This window comes from Botryllus schlosseri, chromosome 5, assembly GCF_051294905.1.
Source record: "Botryllus schlosseri isolate E-star chromosome 5, Bs_hap1, whole genome shotgun sequence".
NCBI classification, from domain to species: domain Eukaryota; kingdom Metazoa; phylum Chordata; class Ascidiacea; order Stolidobranchia; family Styelidae; genus Botryllus; species Botryllus schlosseri.
The window spans coordinates 21,650,035-21,670,674 of NC_137240.1; the positions used below are offsets into that span (position 1 = coordinate 21,650,035).

A 20,640-nucleotide genomic window follows, 5' to 3' on the forward strand; every position below is an offset into this window, starting at 1 on the left:
ACGACCATGCATTTCAAAACATTCGTTTTCAGAATTCGCTTTAAATTAATAAAAGTATTTCCAATTTCTACATTAATAAAAGGCTAGGATGTTTTTCTCAAGAATCGTCAGTGGTCACTTCGTTGCTATTTATTACTATCCTACAGTTGTTATTTGCAGGGGCCAGAAAACGGTCGCGCGATAAAAGAGGTAAATTTGAATTGAAACTTTGGGGCAGTTGCAGAGTTCGCTTTGAAATATAAAGTCAACCCCATGTCTACAATAATAGTCCGATTTACTTCCAAGAAAGGTCATTTTGTTGCTGTTTATCACTAGCTTATACTTGTCATTTTCAGAAGACAGATGACGATTGCACGATAATTGAGCTAAATTTCACCTAAAACTTCGGGGGTCCGCGGGGTCCGTGACGGTTCAAAAGGGGTCCGCGAAGACAAAAAGGTTGAGAACCACTGTCGTAGTTGCTATTGGGTCAACGCTTGAAAGCCTGGATTACCTCGTCTGTGTATCAGCTGATCATTGGCAGGTGTGCCATGGTGACCAATATCATTTTATTATGCCAAGTAAGCTCTACTTGATGGCGTTTGGACACATTTTCGTGGAGGTCAGCAACAACCCCAAATGCACACTGTTTTCATTTTTTTTTGTGAGATGGGTATAAACATCCTCAATCATTCCGTGGGACTTTCTGTGTGGTCGTTGGAGACAAACAATGTGAGTGTGAAGCTTTAGCAGCAATAAAACTGTGCCGGCCTCCTGCTACTGAGTTGCCGGATAATCTAGAAAACCAATCGAGAGACGCAGGTTTTCCTAAAATAAGTATTTATATTCTTTGTCGATTTAAATCGTCTCTGCAATGTGTTTGAAGTTAATAATTACACACTCTAATAATTATATTCTTCCACTTTCGTCTCTTTAATAGCAACATCTATCTTATCCTTGGTGCCCTTGTCAGATCGTCATCAAACAACGCCACGCCAATCAACCCTGCAGACGGAAACGACAGTTGCCCGACCATCTTTCTCACCGTAGCTTTAGCTGCCCCACCATCTTTCTAACTGTAGCTTTAGATATATCGACAATACTAGCTTGATAGGCCTACTTCTCCAGCTGCTCCACACTGTAAAAAATAAAAACCTCGATTTACCGCGAAATGTTTGGAAGCACGGTAGCCAGACATTTCGTGGTAATCTAACATTACCGTTAGTCAATGTAAATTTAACTTACACCCGTCCGGTAATCTCACTTTACACGCCAGACTGTAATGTTACAGTCACCTCCGGTATATCCAATCTACATGTTCTCCTGTACATTTGCGATCGAGACTGTCATTTAACCGCCTACCTACCTACATGCTGTCCCTGTAAATCAGGATTACATACCAGCTTGTAAATTCACGTACATCCATACCTATCGCAAAGCAACCCGATGCAAAAATATCGCAACATTTTCTTCACATCCCCAAAACGACATTGGAACAAACTGTATATTCATTCATGATATCACGATGAAGTGGTTATCGATGGAAAAATATTGCTGCTGGAGGTCTAATTCTTCTTTAGGAGACATGCAGTAACACGAGTGGTCTCAAGAAAACGTGAATTAATTCCACCACCGGCCAAACTTCCAATTGTTTCTTTTTCTCGTTCTCAGTCCTTCTGTGTAACTAGTATCTTGCAGTTCCACTAAAAAGAATTCATGCGTAAGTCGCTATATAAAGCAAAGTTCCTAACCTGGACAGTGGACATGACATTATAAAGACTAAGACAAATAGGCTAACAAAAATATAACATGTTTTTAAGTACCGGTACTGGCACATTGTGTGATGACGGCTCCGCCTATTACATGACATAGCAGAGATTCATGACTTACTTTATCTCTGTATTGAAGCAAAAGGTTCCTAATTTAAGGTGGCATGTGTGGCAAACAAATCCAGCAGTGGATGAAAACATCTCTATGCTACGGCCCGAAAATGACATTACCAAGCCAACAGTTTCAACTCCTCCGCGGCGGAGTATGTGGTCACTATATAAGTCGACAAATATCCCAAAATAGAGCAGAGAATGCGGCGAATGAAATATATCAATCATGAAATCTAAGTCATCAAGGGCTGGTGTGCAGAGTCAGATATTCACGGTAACAAATACTATGTAGTACTGTATTACCTTTTAAGATGCGTATTCCATTCAGCATTCCTAGGAATCTTCAACGATCGTGTCCACTTTCTTCAAGCACAACAAGCTTCGCTCCACCCTTTGCTCAAATCTCACTTACGGCCACTGGCCAGAGCCAGACGACACTCGAACGATTTCAAAATAAATGGTATTCATCCGCTGACACATGACACCAATAATATTTACTGGCCACGTTATAATGTTTGATCTGGGTCGTTTTTTTCCATACAGAAACATTTATCATTGCACATAGTCCCCTTTTTCATCTAATTTCGTATAAATTGATATTTATTCCATGTGTTGTTCACTACTTACTGTACTTACTTAACCAGACGCTGCTTGTGATGTCACAGTTGTGCGTTGGTTGTTTACTACGAATCTCAGAAAAAGCAGTCACCTAACGTAACCTATTACAGGTCGCCTTGTCCGCCATTAACAAATGGTCAGCTGAGCATGCGGTGCTGATATTTCTAGTTTCCACGAGCAATATTATACATCCTGAACTAATTTTCTAACTTATCAGTCTTATCCGTGACAACGAATGTAACCAGCGAGACTGGCCGTACAGCCATTGCCGTATAATATAATATGGCTACGGTGTACCACATTTGCTACGATTGTCAGTTATTTCTTGTACCCTACTAAGCTTAAATTGATACTAGGGCCAACAATTTCGGTATGACAGACCCCAGTCTCGCAAACGAGGTTCAATCAGGTCAAATCACCTCTAGAATGATATATCAGTAACATTCAGTTCTACGTATACATTGGCTGCAGCGATTTTGAAGCTAATCAATTTTGCCAATAGCCCGGTAAACTGCAGTAACGAGTAACTGTCAGTAATTTTGCGAAGAAATTCTGGTAACTTACTTTACAGCTATATTAAGGTAATATTACATATCAAAATATAAAATTACAAGATACGCACAGTAATTGGCTGCGACCGGTAATTCGTGGCAAAATTTACAGAGATTTCCCAGTAAATCTACCAGATTTTTTACAGTGCAGTAGCCTAAAAACCTTCACATTAATGTCGGCTGTTGCCCATGCTTCGGCAATCGGCATAGATGCGAAATAGAATATGTAGATATCTCGCAAACCTCCATGCTAGCTCGATAACTATTTGAACTGTGAACGAAACATTCAGAATCTTGAAAGTTTAGATAACTTCCGTCATCCGTAGGTCTTGGTGCATGTCTCCTGGAGTTGCAAAGGAATGTCCCGAATAGCGACAGCTCCAAGGAAAATGAAGGCGCGCTCCAGTAGTTCTCTATAATCATATCTCATCTGAGTGACTGACTTTCACAGCTGTCTTCAATACATTTGTCATCTCATCTGTCATGTCAGCCCCGGCATCGGATGATAATGATCAGTTGCAGAGTCCTCAAATGTAGTGTGGTCAATATACGACGTCATCTTATTTTAAATCACTAGAACAAGAGAACATCAGGAGCACATGAAGTTGTCAAGGCTTCCGAAAAGACTGATGTACGTAAAGCAGGGCCGGCCAACCCGTGGCCCGCGGGCCACATGTGGCCCGCGAGAACGTTTTGAATGGCCCGCGAGGTAATTTCCGAAATTACTAATATTCTCAAAATGGATTGCACAGATTGTGAACTTGCAAGGCCAATCAAAAATGTCATTAGTCTGGCCGCAATACTCGAGATGTGAAGACATGAGATACTTGATATGTGAAGCATTGGCAGACCCAAGAGCCAGTCACATATTGGTAGATCTTCGTTGCAGGAGCTCGTGCTCCTTCTCTCCTATCGGTTATCGAACAATACTACATCACGTGACTTATAACCCAGTGCATATCAAAGATTGACTCAGAGAGACTCATGTACGCTAACTTACTGCTTGTACCCGAATTGATATAACCGTCCTTACAATATATCTGGAAAAGGCAATTGCTTGTGTCTATTGAACTACAGTCAAGAACTACACAGGACGTTCGTGTCAGCTGCTACCAATTAAGTATATACTGTAAGCTGCTATCCGTAGACCGCGGACTTGCCGTATACAATCGCAGACTAACGGACCGATCTTCATCCCGCATCGTATACTACAACAAAGCAGAATTATTTGCGATCGATTTTTCAAAAGTAAAACTTTTCTACACGCTTCGCATATCATGTTGTCACTGGATTTCTTGCTTTTAATATTGTTGCCCCTTTGTGAAAATGAAAGAAATCCTAATGTATCAGATTGAGTATACCAATATTCGCGATTACGAGACAAAGTGTCGTTTGCGTTCGCAGAAAGACCGTCGAATATGAAACCTAGGCACAAAATCATTGACGCATGTTGGTCGAAGCTTTCCATATCGATATGTCCAGGCGCCGAATAGCCCAGTCCTCGCAAACTGAGCCCAGCAATATACAGCAAGCCCGCAATATAGTCAAGTGACAATATTATTGACCTATGAACTTCAAAAAATTTTCGCGCTCCGCGCGGCTAGTGGCCCGCGCAATAGTTCGTCAATCGAATGTGGCCCTTTGGCTGAAAAGGTTGGCCACCCCTGAAAGCATCTGGTCTAAAAGAATGCAGGTTCTCTAGTGTCGACCATCATCGAAGCACATCCCTTCGATCTTTTCTCTTCAATCCTCGTCTTTCACAATAGATAAGATAGCTTCAGCTTGTGCTTTTCATATCCTAGCTAGATGGTAACTTCGGTACTGATTAGTAGCTGTGATTAGCCAGTATTTGTCACTAGCATAGGCATTCCGTCAACAGTCCCCATTCCAGTGATATCATGGATTAGTTTTCCATCGCCGTGCAAAATGAGTGGAAACCGTGGGTCTAAATAATATTTAATTTCTTCGAATATGATTATACTATTAACTGTCAAAGGAACTATTAAAGCGTATAACTATTAACTTGAAAAACATTCGGTAGAAGACTTCATTCAACTCTACGACGAAGAAATCAGCAATTATTTCAAGAAACTTGCGTCTTTGACATATGTTTTCTTGAATATCAGGATGCTTAGAGGAAGGAGCAACCTATTTTTAACGCCACAAAACTTATCAGCAAATTGTCTCACAGCAGCTACCAGGCCTACCGCTCCGTTGTCCTAGTTGAGGGTTTTCTGGCCATATCATAGAAGGACAAGAAGCAAATGCAATTTGCATCTGGAGTTTTTGTTGACCAACACCAATAAGCTCCCTAACACGATGAAGCTAACCTTACTTGGCAACAGCAACTGCCATTGGTCTCCATGACACCCCAGCCACTGAGCAGCTAATACCCACGCGACTAAATTCGGGCTTTAACTTAGGTCAGAGAGCAGCTATAGAAGCTTTATACTGCAAATGGGTAGAATTTCGGATACATTGATCCATCTCTAAACAATATTGAATATCATTACAATTTCAGACCGGGTGTTTTTTTCAACGAAACAGAACATTTTGATAGGGTCAGACCACCAACTTTCCCAAATTCGTTTTTAAAGACCACCCTAATACATATGTATATAAAGCAGAGCCGGCCAACCCGTGGCCCGCGAGAAGGTTTAGAGTTGCCGCGAGGTAATTTCCGAAATTCCTAACGTTAACAAATATGGATTGCAGAGATTGAGAACTTGTGAGGCCAACCAAACATTTGATTAGTCTGGCCGCAACACTTGAGATGTGATGACTAAAATAACATTTCCGACGCATTGGCAGATCCATGGGCAAGTCACATATTGTTAGATCTTCGTACAATGCAATAAAGCAGAATAATTTGCGAAAGATTTATCAAAAGTAAAAATTTTCTACACGCTTCGCGCAACATGTTGCCACTCGATTTCTTGCTTTTAATATTGTTGCCCCATTTTGACGGACTCTCGTGCACCTTATAAGATGCGCGTACCACAGGCCGATATTCTCAAATATTATTCCTTATATGAGCCTGGTATTTAGCGTCAGTTGTAGAACAAACTGTTACGTTTAATGCAGTTGTTCTTAAATTTGACGAACATGTGGAACACTTTTGCTAAAGTGCAAGCGTTCGCAGAAACCCGAATTTTCGTTGGGTATTAAAAACAGAAATGCAGCACAATACACATCAAGCTACCTACCGTACTAGTGTACGAAATGGACAGCGCATCATCAAAGTGCTAAAAGAGTATAAACTTTAACATTTGGTTTCCATATCCAACGATGACCTTATGTTGAGTATTTATTGCCTATCAATGTTGCTCCTGATGTTCCGTTTTAGATACCAGTTCAGAAATTCAAGGCGCTGCCTTGGAAATTGTCATCGTAATATTCGGTCGCAGCACAACAGCGTAATACCAATTGCTTGATTACAAATTAGCAATGGCTTTAAAATTGCAGTGTACATCCTCTCGACTAATACATAATGAGTTATGATTGGATTCCGTTCGATAATAATCTGTTTGTCAATGCTAATAAATCAAATCAAACTGTGAAAGAAGCATCGCTATTGGCCATTGGAAGTAAATAGTATATGGCCGATTACCGTGACGTCATATAACATGGTAGTAGGGAGTCGGGGAACTACGGTATGCGACCAGAGATTGCAATATGGAATAATTTTCTCACCGCATGGGGAATCTTACCAATCGTATCCCAGAGAAGAAACAACAAGGATAGCTTACTCTGCTGTATTCCGATTAGGGACCGGACATGGCAAACACGGATGTCGGGATGTAGCCTTTATAGTTAATATCCGGTTTTCGGTGAGGGTGCTGTTAATTGGTTTTATCGGTAAAGGTTCTGGTAATCGGTTACATCTGTATCACCGCTTAATTTACTATCATCCGGGTTCTACTTATTACACTATAAATAAACGTAATTTCTGGAAGTCTGTTCAGTTACCGTGATATTGAAAAGCTGTCATGGTGATAATACTCACAGAAACGATGCAGACATATCACATATCTACATTCTAATTTTCAAAACTTTCAGTGTGAAACATAAGCAGTTATACCCCAAAACTGTTCTGCTGAAGTACTGCAATTCTAAAAACATACCGACTTGAGTAAGAAGTACAAGTAGATACATTCTACTCAAGTATTATCATAATGTAGAATCACGTGGTTACTTACCATATCTGGATTGTGACGACTTCAAAATCACAGTATTTGAATGGTCGAGGAAATCTTATTCCTTTATAGGCAATGTTCCCACTAAGCTACGCACGTGCACAATTGCGCAGTGCTGACGGTGTCTCTGCGCACAGAAAATCTAAGCTACGCACAAAAAAATCCGAAGTGATGATACTTTATTTAGTCGTTATGTGCTGTTGTCCAAGGGGCCGCACAGTGAGTTGGTGAGTGCGCCCAGACTCGAGAAAATTGGAGCGGACATTGAATATAGGTACTCAGCGTTATACACCTATTGAATGCCATGTGGAAATGATTTGGGGCTGGAGAGAAATACAAATGATAATAGAGGCGACCTTCGCTGAATATGTTGTTCCATGCTTATACTGGAAACGATTTCATGTACCAAACATGAAATTAATTCGATTTACTGTTCCTATACAATGTGCTGATGTGTTATGTTGATTTTTAAAATCGAATCTCATATCGTTTCAGCACTCAAGCGAAATCTCTCCTTGCTGGCGGACGTTGTCGACCTGCAGTCTAAAGAGATAGCAAGTCTACAGATAGGTATATAAAACGTATTATTTAAATTCAAACTACAAGTGCACATAAAAAGTCTCATTATATAATCTCGTTCCTATTTCCGGATACGGATCAGAACAAGATAGAAAAAAAGTCGAATGCAGTAAAATAGATCGCAATGGCTTCAAATCTGGCAATGAAAGTAAAGGGGTGTTTGCAATCTATGTTTCGGGACAAGAATTCGATGTTTCCTGTGATCACAGTATAGGTACCGGTGGATGGACTGTGAGTACAGATTGCTAGAAAAAACTCCTTCTAATATATTTACTAACTTCTTTTTCTAAAAAGTTTACTAACTTCTTTTTCTAAAAAGTTTACTAACTTCTTTTTCTAAATGGAATATATCCTAAACATTTTACCGTGAGCCTTAGGAAATAGCAATTCACGTAAATTCTGTTGATATGGTCGTTCAGGAATGTCTGACCATAATGTCCTATATGCTGTTGACACAAGCAAATCTCAAGGCGTAGTGAGATTGGTCTACGTCAATCTTTCAATTTGGATAAAGGCAATTTGAGGGTAGTTTTTGACCTGATTGCCCAGCACGAAATTTGATAAAACGTGTATCAATTGAAAGCAGCCGCTGTACTGACTACGAAAATATAAATTTTATTCTGCTCATGGCCCTTTCCTTGTTATGGATGGTAGAATAGTGATGTAACAATGCTGTCTGGCGAAACGAGAGCGTGGCTCAGGAGCAAATGAGTGGCTGAGTTGGCTATGGTCTGACAAAATCGAAGACATAATGATGATTTTTTGTCTATGTTGTAGGTGTTTCAGCGGCGCATGGACGGCAGTGTCGACTTTTTTCGAAATCATTCTGAATACGTCAATGGATTTGGGAGTCCTAATGGAGAACATTGGCTAGGTGAAAAAGCTGGTATATTTTTGGTGACATGTAATTCACGATTTATGTTATGGTAATGATGGAGGAATGTCAGAATCTCTGCTTCAATACACCCATTTGGCTATATATTAATACCGCAATTTTAGGATTAGACCGTTTGTACAAGATACTACAGACTGCCGAGACGTTCCAATTACGAATCGACTTGGAGGATTGGGATGGAGTGAAGAAGTTTGCTGAGTATTCGTAAGCAAAATAAGTTTATTCGTGCAAGTCTATTATCTTGTATCTCTTTTCACATTTTCTATCTAGTTGCATTGAGATTAGCCTACAAGTGATAATTGCATGGTGGTTAGTAACGAAGTATTTACACTTTTCAGTCTGCTGCCTGCGTTAATACTACTAACTCTTGTGGTTCTGAAATGTAAACTATAATTTAAACTTTATTTCCGCTGCTGTGAGCACAAACGACTACTTTTTATTACCTGTATATTTTCCGGTAGGAAGTAGGATTCGGACTGATTTGCATAAAATATATTTTTCGCATGAATTGTTAAGAAATTCGCTGAAGGAAGTCGCATCAAAAATTAATTTTTCAAATAACCGTCATTTGCCGCAAAGTACCTATGCTTTGAATATGAAGATGATCGTGGCGATTATTCGAGAAAACCCCCACGGTGAACACACGGTTTTCTTCGCCTTAAACTCAACGTTGAATAGTATATTCATATTGAAATGAACCCAATATTTCAGGCTGACATTCGTCAGGGGTAATCGTCAGCATCTAGTAGAGAATTAGAAAGAACATTGTATATCAACAATCGTATCACAATGTTCTTTTCAGTTCTTTACTAGTTGCTGACGATTACCCCTGACGAGTGTCAGCCGAAAATATTCGGGTTCATTTGAATATGAATATACTACTCAATTGTATATTGAATTTCTGTAACTCCAAGAAGCTCTTCAACTACAAGTTTAGACTAAGCAGCAAATAATATAGGCGGTAAATATAAGTAAATCAGGAAACACGTGGTACTCTCGAAACGCCCTGCATCAGAATGATCAACTGTCATCTGTCGGAAGGGCGAACGGACGAAATGGTTATGAAGGAAATAACGCAAAGCTATACCCCTAGTGGATACATAAAACACTGCAATCTCCTCTACCTAAAGAATTGGCCCAATATTGTGCAGTCAGGTGCAGCCGGCATACGTCTCTTTCGTGACGACGATCGATGGCTCTTCAGCAGTGATTGACACATCAAGACAGACAGACAGATTCTTTATTCGTACGATGATTGTTCACACAAATATGTAAAAAAGACAAACACAGCGATATGACCACATCAAGATGTGTAGTCTTCAAGTCAGCTGTAGTCAAGGCGTAACGTTAGAACATTTATATCATGCAACTGTCGGTCAGTAACACTTCAACAAAAGATTAAACAACAAAACGCAAACGCAAAACAGTGGTAGTAAAAAAAAAACTGTAACACTAGTTCAAAATAAATACCAGATTATACTCTCAGGTCTCAATATGTAGAAATGAGCTGAGACTTAAAATTCCGACAGAATGATGCAAATGACAAACCTCTGTGCTCTATTGATAAGGAGTTCCAAATCCTTGGACCAACAAAAGTTAAGGATCTCTGGCACACACTAGCGGCTAAATTCTTTATAAAGATATTTCCAGCGGTGGCGGATCTAGTTCCGTGAGAGTGGACACCGGCAGATGGCGTAAAGATGCGGCTAAGAACAGAAGGGAATTCACCATGGTGATGTCGGTACATGGTCTTGGCAATTTCATAAGTGCAGAGGTCGCGCACTTTCAATATCCCTAGGGATTTATATCTTGGAGAAAGACGCTCGTATCGGCCCATGCCACTAATCAAACGGATAGCCCTGTTTTGGAGAACTGCGATGTGATTCTAGTAGGTATCGTAAGTTAACCCCCAAAAGATGATTCCATAGTCGAGGTGAGAGTGGAAGAGTGAAAAATATATGTCTCTTAGTACAGATCTAGGGAGAATATGTCGCAAGCGAGCTATAATACCTACTGCCTGCGCTAATTTGCTGGCAAGAGCTGCTAGTTGAGGCTTCCAACTCAAATCTTTATCAATACATAGTCCCAAATATTTGACATTAGGGACTGCTGATAGTTTATCTTTGTCAATGGTCAAAAATGGAGAAGGTAACAAGATCTTAGGTCTGACATTGGTAAGAAGGACTTGAGTTTTTGTTGCATTGATATTCAATTTATTGAGGCTCATCCAATGACAGATTTTTTTCATCTCAATATTGACTGAGTCTTGTAGAATACTCAAATTGTGGTCGGATTTATACAGGCAAGTGTCATCAGCAAATAAGGTAGTTGAGAATTTAGATGCACCTGGTAAGTCGTTTATGTAAATGATAAAGAAAAGGGGGCCAAGAGCTGAACCTTGAGGAACACCGCAAGTAATTTCGCTTAGATCAGATTTCGTACATTGGTCACCAACGAATTGTTTGCGGCAATTTAGATAAGACTTGAACAAGGCTAGCGTTGTCCCTCTAACCCCATTATAGCATAGTTTATTCAGAAGTATTGAATGATCTACCGTATCAAATGCTTTTTTCAAGTCAAGAAATATGGAGCAACCGACCTCATTAGATATAATTGTTGATTGGTACTTGAGCAGTAAATCTAAAATGGCATGTTGAGTATTGTGATGAGTTCGAAAGCCGAATTGATTGGGCCATAATCTGGTTTGAAGAAATTCGGAGAGCCTTGAGTGTAGAAGCTTTTCAAAAAGTATAGCTAAGCAAGATAAGACTGATATTGGTCGATAATTATTCATTGACATTCTGTTTCCTTTTTTGTGTACAGGAACTACTCGGGCTACTTTAAGAGCTTCGGGAAAGATTCCTAAAGCCATGGATTGATTGTAGAGATGGGCCAATATTGAAGAAATTGCAGGGAAAACTGCCTTTAATATTTGCACAGATAGCCTATCATGACCCTCTGCTTTATTATTTCTCATGTTGGCAACTATTATGCTAATCTCTCCTATGTTGGTGGGACTCAAGAATATACTGTTGGTACTACTACGTGGTGTACTTTGGTAGTGTTTAAGAGAGTAGAGAGTCATTTCAGTCAGCAACTGGATAATTAGAATGTTGATCTGAGGGAATTGGAACCAAACGATCCTGTTTCTTGATTTATTCGGAGTATATATCGACCGCAGGTTGGTTAGAGCGAAAAGCATTCATATTCTCGACTCTCGTCCTCTTTATGTGGACTTGGGGCCAGGTTGATTCCATCCCACTGCGACGACGATTAAAAGCATATTTGGTCCCAGCATATAGAACAAGGGTTCCTAAAGTCGGCGCCCGCGCCTCCTGGAGGTGTTCGCGAGGTTGAAAGGTCGATGACCATGAATTGGTCGATTAGGGGGCACGGACTACCAAAATTAGTGGTGATAGCAAATGAAGTGGTGTAGGTTTAGCTGTCAACTGCTGCGTAGTGGTGAGACGATTGATGAATAAAGCAGCCAAACACGCATTAAAATGCAAAACCGATCCAGTCAAGCAATTTACGGTCGACCGGTCGTCGAACAATGCAATCAGCTGTACCGCGAAAGTCTATTGTTACTTGGAAATGATGATGTTGCACATCGATGGACCAATTCAGTAATCGGCAAAATTTCTAGCACGGGGGGCTCATTGTGGCTGTGAGAATTGTACGAAATATTTGCTAAAATGATTGATTGATTGATTGATTACACTAGTCAACGCAGATTTTTAGGCGGACAAAGTAAGAGTGGTTTTGGGGGCTGTGTAAGGCACTGATTCCGAATATGACCTTTTTTTCAAACTGGTTCTATTTTTGGAGATAATCCGTGGGGCTATTTTGACGAAAATCTGATGTTTTAACGATATGGGCTAGATGAAAATCGGCTCAGTCGTACTATAAAGTTCAGAAATTCAATCTACTTGTTATTTTGACACGCTGAAGACTGTTTTAAATCAAAATACATCAACAGAATTATATTTCGGGGTATTAGACTTATCGTAATCGGAGACTTTGACCGATATCATGTACATAAATAAACTCCAATCATGTATATAAGCATTTATTTAAATACTCGAATAACGTTGCATTAATTGATTCAGTTTTATGTCAACCACCTATTGCAAATTCAAAATAATCAGTTCGAATATAATAATAATAGCTTACCTTTAAGCAAAATTGGTTCTTGCACTATTTTTGGTTGTAAGTAAATTAGTGCAGTTTTTCGAAAGGTTCCAGCAATAGTCTGCCATAATATGTTCGTCGCATCTGCACTGGTATCTTTCTTTTGTTGTTTTGGTGTATTGATGGAACCTGTCCCCTTTCTATTTCATCTAATCAACAATATTATCAGAAAATATATCAAGATAACTGAACAGGAAGTGAGATTTAATGCTCATGGTGGGTGCTTTGTGATCTTCCAAAATGTTTTATTTACTACATCCGAGAAGGGATTCCATGCAGTGAGCACCTTTCTTAATATGAAGTTGTAATCCTTAATCTGTATTCGAATCTGAGATCCATCAAAGATTCCAGAATTAATCTTCTCGTTTAATATGGATACTAAGTATATACCCACTTTGTTGGCTTTTCGGAAAATTATCCGTTCACAAGTGAAAATATATGAGACGCATATGAGTATTTTAGTTAAGCTTTCCAGGGACAAACTTAATAGCTTTATACTCCTTGGTAAAATGACCAATTGGTACAAGAGAAAATATAACTGCTTTTGTAACAAACAAAGTTCTCGCATCAGGTCATGTTAATATTGATGGAATAACTGAGAACGACATGAGTGTTCATCATAGTCAATTATCTATTGATGCGCAGTATAAAAGTAGAAAAATCTGAGATTTACTTCCTACCGAGTGAAATATTCGAGGGTAAATACAGTGATTTTAAGCTTTTTCAGTGGTATAAATATCTTCTTTTCTAGAGCTAATATGGCAAAACTAAGGTGATATTCGTAGTCAGCAACCTCTAAAACCCCCAAAACGGCTCACAGATGTTCTGCCAATTTTTTTTAATTTTTTTAAATTTTGTTCACCAGTGTTGTTGCTGTAGTGCGAGGTGCGATGGCGTTGAAGGGAAACTGCCTTGCGTAATTGTTTTCTCATGACCGTGCATCTTTCACAGTGCTGCGACCATGGTCTAGAGGAGATGACGTTCATGTTGCGAGAAAAGCTGTCGCTTGTAATTGCAGGACATGTTAGCCAAAGTTTATCAGTCGAATATATATGCCTTCTTGGTAATGATGAAACCTGAGGTTACAGAGGGAAATAGCACAGTGCGGACTTAGTGATATGACCGTGATATCAACGAAATTCAGCGAGATGTGAACTTTTCCAATTGCTAAGCTTGCTTGAGCTTTCTACCTGTCTACCTTGCATACCTAATATTTGTAGAAGCCAACAGTATTCATCACGAAAACTGCACAAAGATATGTTAATTTGATTTTAGGCTATATTGTAATTATAAATTGCATACCGGATATTCAAACCATTCTGTTAAATTCCCGAGCATGAAATGATTGGGAAGCTGATAAACTTGTAGAACAATTGCTAGTCTGATCGTGCTAGAAACACAATCGAATCAGAGACAAATAATGTCACTGACGTCGGGCTACATTTTTCCTCGTTGCCCATTATATTCGCTCATATTTGATAGAAAAAAGTTTGGGAAACACTGATCTAGAAGTTTTACTTTGACGTCTTCAGGAAGGCTCTTATTGCCAACAAAATTTCATGGATCCGTGGATCCACGTTCATAGCTTAAAAATCTTTCTTTAGGACAACAGTTAGTAGAGGTTCGGAGAGGTGCATCAGACCCCAGTCAACGTTTTCGTATGACTTGACTTGACTCGGGTCACTTTGCAAAAATAACTTGACTTGACTTGACTCTGCGCTTCAGAAATGTGGATTGGCTGGTGACTCGGAGCGAAACTTACGAGTCAAATTCAAGTCATCAAGTAAACGGTGTCGATTAAATCACTGCATTCTGTTCATGTTCGTATTGCTCGTGATACGCCGGTGTCACTTGTGACAGTAAAACTTGTACTTATTACTGGGTTTCCAAGAATGTTCAACTAGAACTAGAATTGGAACTACCCGATTTTCAAAATCTGCAACTAGAAATAGAAGTACAACTACTCAATGTTCCGAATCAGAAACCACGACCGGAACTGGAATTACTCAAAAACACATTAGTTAGTTGACCAACATTAGTTAGTTGACCATAAACTGACTAAATTTGTAGTACAAGTCTGTCTCAGTAGCTTTACTGGTAGTAATAGGGATTACAGCTCATATGGTAAGGCACTCATGCGGTAGACTTTTTTTGTGAATCACTGAAAATTAAGGTTTCCCCTACGGCAGAGGTCTCAAACACGCGGCCCGCGAGTTCATTTTGTTCGGGCCGCGAAGGCATTTTGGAATTTCAAGTATTCGACAATATATTCAAGTATCATATATCTTTTTTAGATTTAAGAACTTAAAGTTCACTCTAAAACTACGATAAAAACTAGAAATCTAAACAATTACTTCACTATCACATCACTTCTAAAATCTACCATGCGGTGGAAGATCGCTATTTCGTCACATTTCAGGTTCATGATGATAAAACATGACCCATTGATGATTCGTAACTGAAAATCGTGATTTTGTTTGGTGCGACCTTTCGAGTTTGGATTAACTGGGTGATAAACTGAAAATTACTCGAGTTGAGTCGGGTCAAAAGTTAAAATCTGAGAAGGACTTGCGTCCCGGAATAGTGACTTGGTAATCCTACGGACGCAACAATCTATGACACTGCCATGGGGAATAGTAATATTTCAAAAGCCCGTACCTTGCGTTGCCCAAGGTATATAGATATCTAATCAGGTCAGTATGGCATTCTGTGGCCCCCATGAGGCCGTGACGTATATTTGGTTACATCCTTGGTGTTGTTTGGTATCTTTATCCATGTTATTATCAGGGGCGAGTAAGGTAGTGGTGCGTTTCATAGCTGTACCACCAATGGATTCTTCGGCGATTCGTCATTTCTATTCCAGGGGTTCTTAACTAGGGGTCCGTGGCATTGTGGAAATAGGCCAATATGCTGTGGAATACTTTCTGAGCCAATTTATTCAACTGGAAAATATTCTTCGCGCTATACTCGCGATTTCATGTGAATGGGCTTTCTGATTTTTATATAGGTACCATCAGAAATTGTGTTGAAATTATACAGGGGGCACGGGAAATCTATTTTATTCAAATATTTGATAATGTGATTTTTCGTGCCAAGCGTGAATAGTATAATAGTAAATTACATTTTTCACGATATTTGTGGAAGCCTGGCTGCAAGGTGCCGTCAAATAAGGCCTACTTGGATTTTATACATTGAATACCCCTATTGTAATAAGGCTGCGGCCAGCGGCGACATTAAAATTAGGAAATTCGCCCGTGAACCCATTTGAGTTTGAGACCTCTGCCCTACGGGTTGTAGATTAGCGTAGGGCAGACCTGGACATTTTACAACCCGCGGGTCAAATACGGACCATATGCTAGGGTTACCATATGTCCTTCTACGGACAATGTGAAAGAAAAAGTGTATTTCTGGAGTTTGGCCTTTTTGATTTTTAGTTAATCGACCACGATGTGGAAAAAATTTACCATTTTTTCCGGATTTTCATCCGGTATTCTAAGTTTGAAAGTGTTGAAAAAGTATCCTCTTTTCCCAATTCCAAAATATGATAACCCTACTATACGTGAGAAGTCTATACGTGAGAAGTGCGGATAAATTTAAAGAGAAGTAAAATATATCTCAAAAGATCCTGCTTCATGTTGATTTACTACATAATTTGGATTCACCTTCGCGCTTTTTTCATTTTGAAAACTTTTGTTTCACCCTTTGCAAGAAACATAGTTATTATAATGCACATCAAATCATTTAGCGTGCCATGAAAAAATCGTCTTTCGTGCCACTTTTGCCACGCGTGCCGGGGGTAGCCGACCCCTGGCGTAATATATATGCATAATAAAGTCGATATAACATGGGTTAATTTTAGTCAGGATTATGACATAAGCACGCAGTCATTCGGCTGAGGCTGCGACAAGACGAATTCGGAAAACTTGCCAGCGAAATTACGAAAGCAACAGAACGATTCTACCAAGCTACTCATCGTCCGGGATAGTGACGAGGCTGTAACATCCCCTACAATTAGATGTCTTACTAAAGGACATGTCTATGGGTTATTGCGTGATTAAAAATTGATAACAATGTGTTATGTTCACCATTGTTTTGAATAATCACGAGGGATAAATATTATATTTGTACTTTGAATCTATAGTCTTAATCGCCTAATGGTAACATAGCAACCCAGAAGCTTGTGGTAACCACGTAATTATTGTTTTCAATTTGATAGTTGTTAGAAATTAAGGCACCGCTGAATATAGTGCAAACTTTTGGCCTAGCTCGCCAACGTATTTCCTGCATGTCATTCTCGGAAAGTAATTGCCATCTGTGACGTAGGGATTTCCAAGTCATTAAAGGTTAAGAACCATACAGAACTGAATTTCATTTTCACAATCCACACGTTAGTTTTTATTTTATTGTAAATATCAGGCATTTAAGCGACATGTCAAAAGAACGACGTTTCCAGTTTGAAATGGGAGAGATTCCAACGCCAAAAAGATACCCACCACGCCACTGTTAGCAGTGATGGCTATGAGCGAGGAATGATTTCACAAAGGCTTTTCAAAAATAACGTTTTTTCCCGGATTCCATCCATTCACTGATTTAAGTGTCAGGTTACCCTAAAAAACGCTGCACACCAAATTTGGTTCATTTCCAACAAGTATAAAACTCAGCAGATTTAATTAAAATTTTTAATTTATTAGGAAAAATGAAAAAAAAATTCAAATTTTGTTGTCAACCCCATAAAATGTTGAGCAGTCTTCAAAGACGATGCAAAACAAATTTGAGTCAATTCCTACTAGTAGAAGTGGAGTTATTTGAGTTTTACGTTGATAATTCTCGGAATATTCCTGATTGGTGGATAATCCGATGATTATCAACGAAAAACTCCAATAACGCTGGTTCTACTAGTTGGAATTGGGTCAAATTTGTTTTGCATCGTCTATGAAGACGGCTCAACAATTTCATGGGGTTGACAGAAAAATTTTAATTTTTTTTTTGAATTTTAGTGTATATATTAAAATTTTTAATTGGATCTGCGGAGGCCTATACTTCTTGTAAGATTTAAATGGAACGAATACAGTTGATGCGTTTATATTCTCATGGATGTGTTGATGGGTACTGCATTGTAGCCTACTATATCAACTGTTTCATCTTCTCGAGGCTTCGTATGCGAACCTTATTTTTGGCTGATGACAACAGAGTCTTGAATGAAGCTATTCAGCTACTGGCGTATTTTAATAACAGTTATACGTGTGCTTGAGGTATGCAATGCCTGTTGCGTGCATATTTACCTTTATATCTGTTATTTGATTCCAGATTAGTGGCCGATTAATCTGTACTTCACACAGCAAGCAAAATCTAATGACTTTAAATCATCGCTGATCATGGCCTGCGCCTTTATTCCAGAAAGTTTGACCTAGGACGACCTGAAGATGATTTTATTCTCAACGTTGCTGGATATTCTGGAACAGCGACAGATTCCTTTTCTATTCAAAATGGGTGCAAATTTTCGACGAAGGATCACGATGTGGACCAATATAGTGAAAACTGTGCAGCATTATACAAAGGTGGATGGTGGTACAAAGCTTGTCATTACTCGAATTTGAATGGTCTCTATCACATTGGTGGGGCAACCGATTCGTATGCCGATGGGATAAATTGGAAAACCTGGAAGGGAGACTACTATTCATTCAAATTTGTCGAAATGAAGATAAGGCCTGTTGGATAAATGGATGAATGCAGAAGAAAACTCAAGTTTCAAATCATAAGATATTTCACTCTTCAAAGCAACATGTACTCAAAATAACATCTTGTCAGCGCTCTTCGTTTATGTGTTGAATTCCATTTTCATTTACGTTTTCGATATGGTCATAATTACATCAGCAGAAATATAGCGTACGAGAAGTTTGGGTTGCTCATAAAATTGACATCATCTAATTTTAATAACTGGCAATATTTTATTATCTCATCCATTTATTTATCCTCTATTTATAGCTTGTGTCTAACTATATTGTTGTGTACAACTGTAAATGCAACGTATAGCCTATGCTTGAGCCTAACTTGCGATATATATGCGGGACAGCAAATAAATAATATTTTCTTCCACCATGCAATAATAGAGCGAGAGTTTGTAATGACGATGTACTTTGCTAGTTGTGAGAGGCAGGGGTTTATGCAACTCCACGGACACAAATATTGTACATTAAATTTAATCGTAGACTATTAAACACCTAATTTATTATGAACCAAAGTTGGCCATTTCACCACCATTTCGACAAAATCTGCGGACACAAAATCTCTGCTATCCATGCTAAAACATGATTCGTAGTCTACATATGAAGAGCTTGGATCTGCCATGTTTCGCATTTCAGTTATTAAACGTCTCTTACATTGAAATGTACCTGACAATAATAAGTTTATGATAGTTTAGAGCTGCCGTCCCTGCCGCCAGACTATCCTTCACCGCACAAACTATATCAATTATTGATATATATTACATATGCTCTGACATTTTCTAGCGAAATCAAGATAGACATGGCTGAATGGTTAAGTTGGCTTGAATACATAATTAACCCCATTGTTATTTGCACAGCTCCTGTACAGTCGTGACACTACAAACCACTGTTGCGACATGCGTCATTAAACTTGTTGTTAAATGTAATGATATTACTACGTACATATCCATAAGATAAAATGTCAGCCGTTTGGGAAGGATGATCATATTTTAGAATCGGGAAAGGAGAACACTTTTATGATGTCATCGAAGTTACATAACCGGAATCGAAAACGCTGATTTTAAGATCTTGACTGCAAATCTTGTTGTGGTGACTAAAAAGGTCGTCATTCCAGCTTGACTCGGTGACCCGCTCGAACATCGGGATTAGTCCTTTATAGAGTTTTTAGCTGACCCTGCACAATAGCCTAGCTGTCTAAGCTGTCAAGGTGGAGAAATGTTTAAAAAGATAGACGCTCAGGCTTCCTCGGAGGACATTTTTGATTTCTTTAGAAACGAGGAAAAATTATCCTGATGGTGGAAATATGGTAAACCTAGTTAATGAGAGTATTGAGCATTCTATAAAACGGAAATATTATGGGATGTAAGTACTAGTAGTTAACAAAAAGGCAAGCTCAAAGTCTGAGTTCACAATCTTCGAATGACAGGACGCTCTCTCGAGCCACGCCATTGTGCCGGGAATATGTATAATTTGTTTGTGAACCAATACAACGATTTAACTGACACCGATTAGTTAGTGACTTGAAATCGAATGGGAAAATTTCGCTTCAAGTCACGAGTCAGTTCACATTTTTAAATGCCCTGTTGATATACAGCTGTATCCGGTGCATCACTCAGGTATCAGTTGTAACAGTCAAGTATCAGCTGTATCACTCAGGTATCAGCTGTATCACTCAGGTATCAGCTGTATAACTTGGGTATAAGCTGTATGACTCAGGTATCTGCTGTATCATGGAATTGACCGACTGAAGAGGAAATTTCCAAAGTAGGAATTCCATTTATGTGAAAGGGACAAAAAAAAATCGGACCCCCTCATCATCAAGTCACTGCATGCGCTAGGGGTACTTGGTTTTGATGTAGTCCATCCTTGCAACCATGCAATAATAGATATAGCCCAATCCAGTACCTTGCTAAAGCCTTGACGTGGTGTGCTGGCTTAATTGTTAGTAATGTTAGCCGATGTAGCTCTCCAAACTAGTGCAGCCTATTTATCTTGGAAGGACCGTAACTGCCGCACCCCAAACCC

The 20,640-nt window shown here is 39.2% G+C and overlaps 1 long non-coding RNA gene across 1 annotated transcript; it reads right to left on the bottom strand.

Moving 5' to 3' along the window:
* Nucleotides 1-1,434: 1,434 nt before the first annotated feature.
* Nucleotides 1,435-3,176, bottom strand: LOC145439381 (uncharacterized). Its single transcript, XR_013915182.1, has 2 exons — nt 2,163-3,176; nt 1,435-1,682 (listed from the first exon to the last, which is right to left on the bottom strand). It is a non-coding gene; the product is annotated as an uncharacterized LOC145439381 (long non-coding RNA).
* Between the last annotated feature and the right edge of the window lie 17,464 nt (nt 3,177-20,640).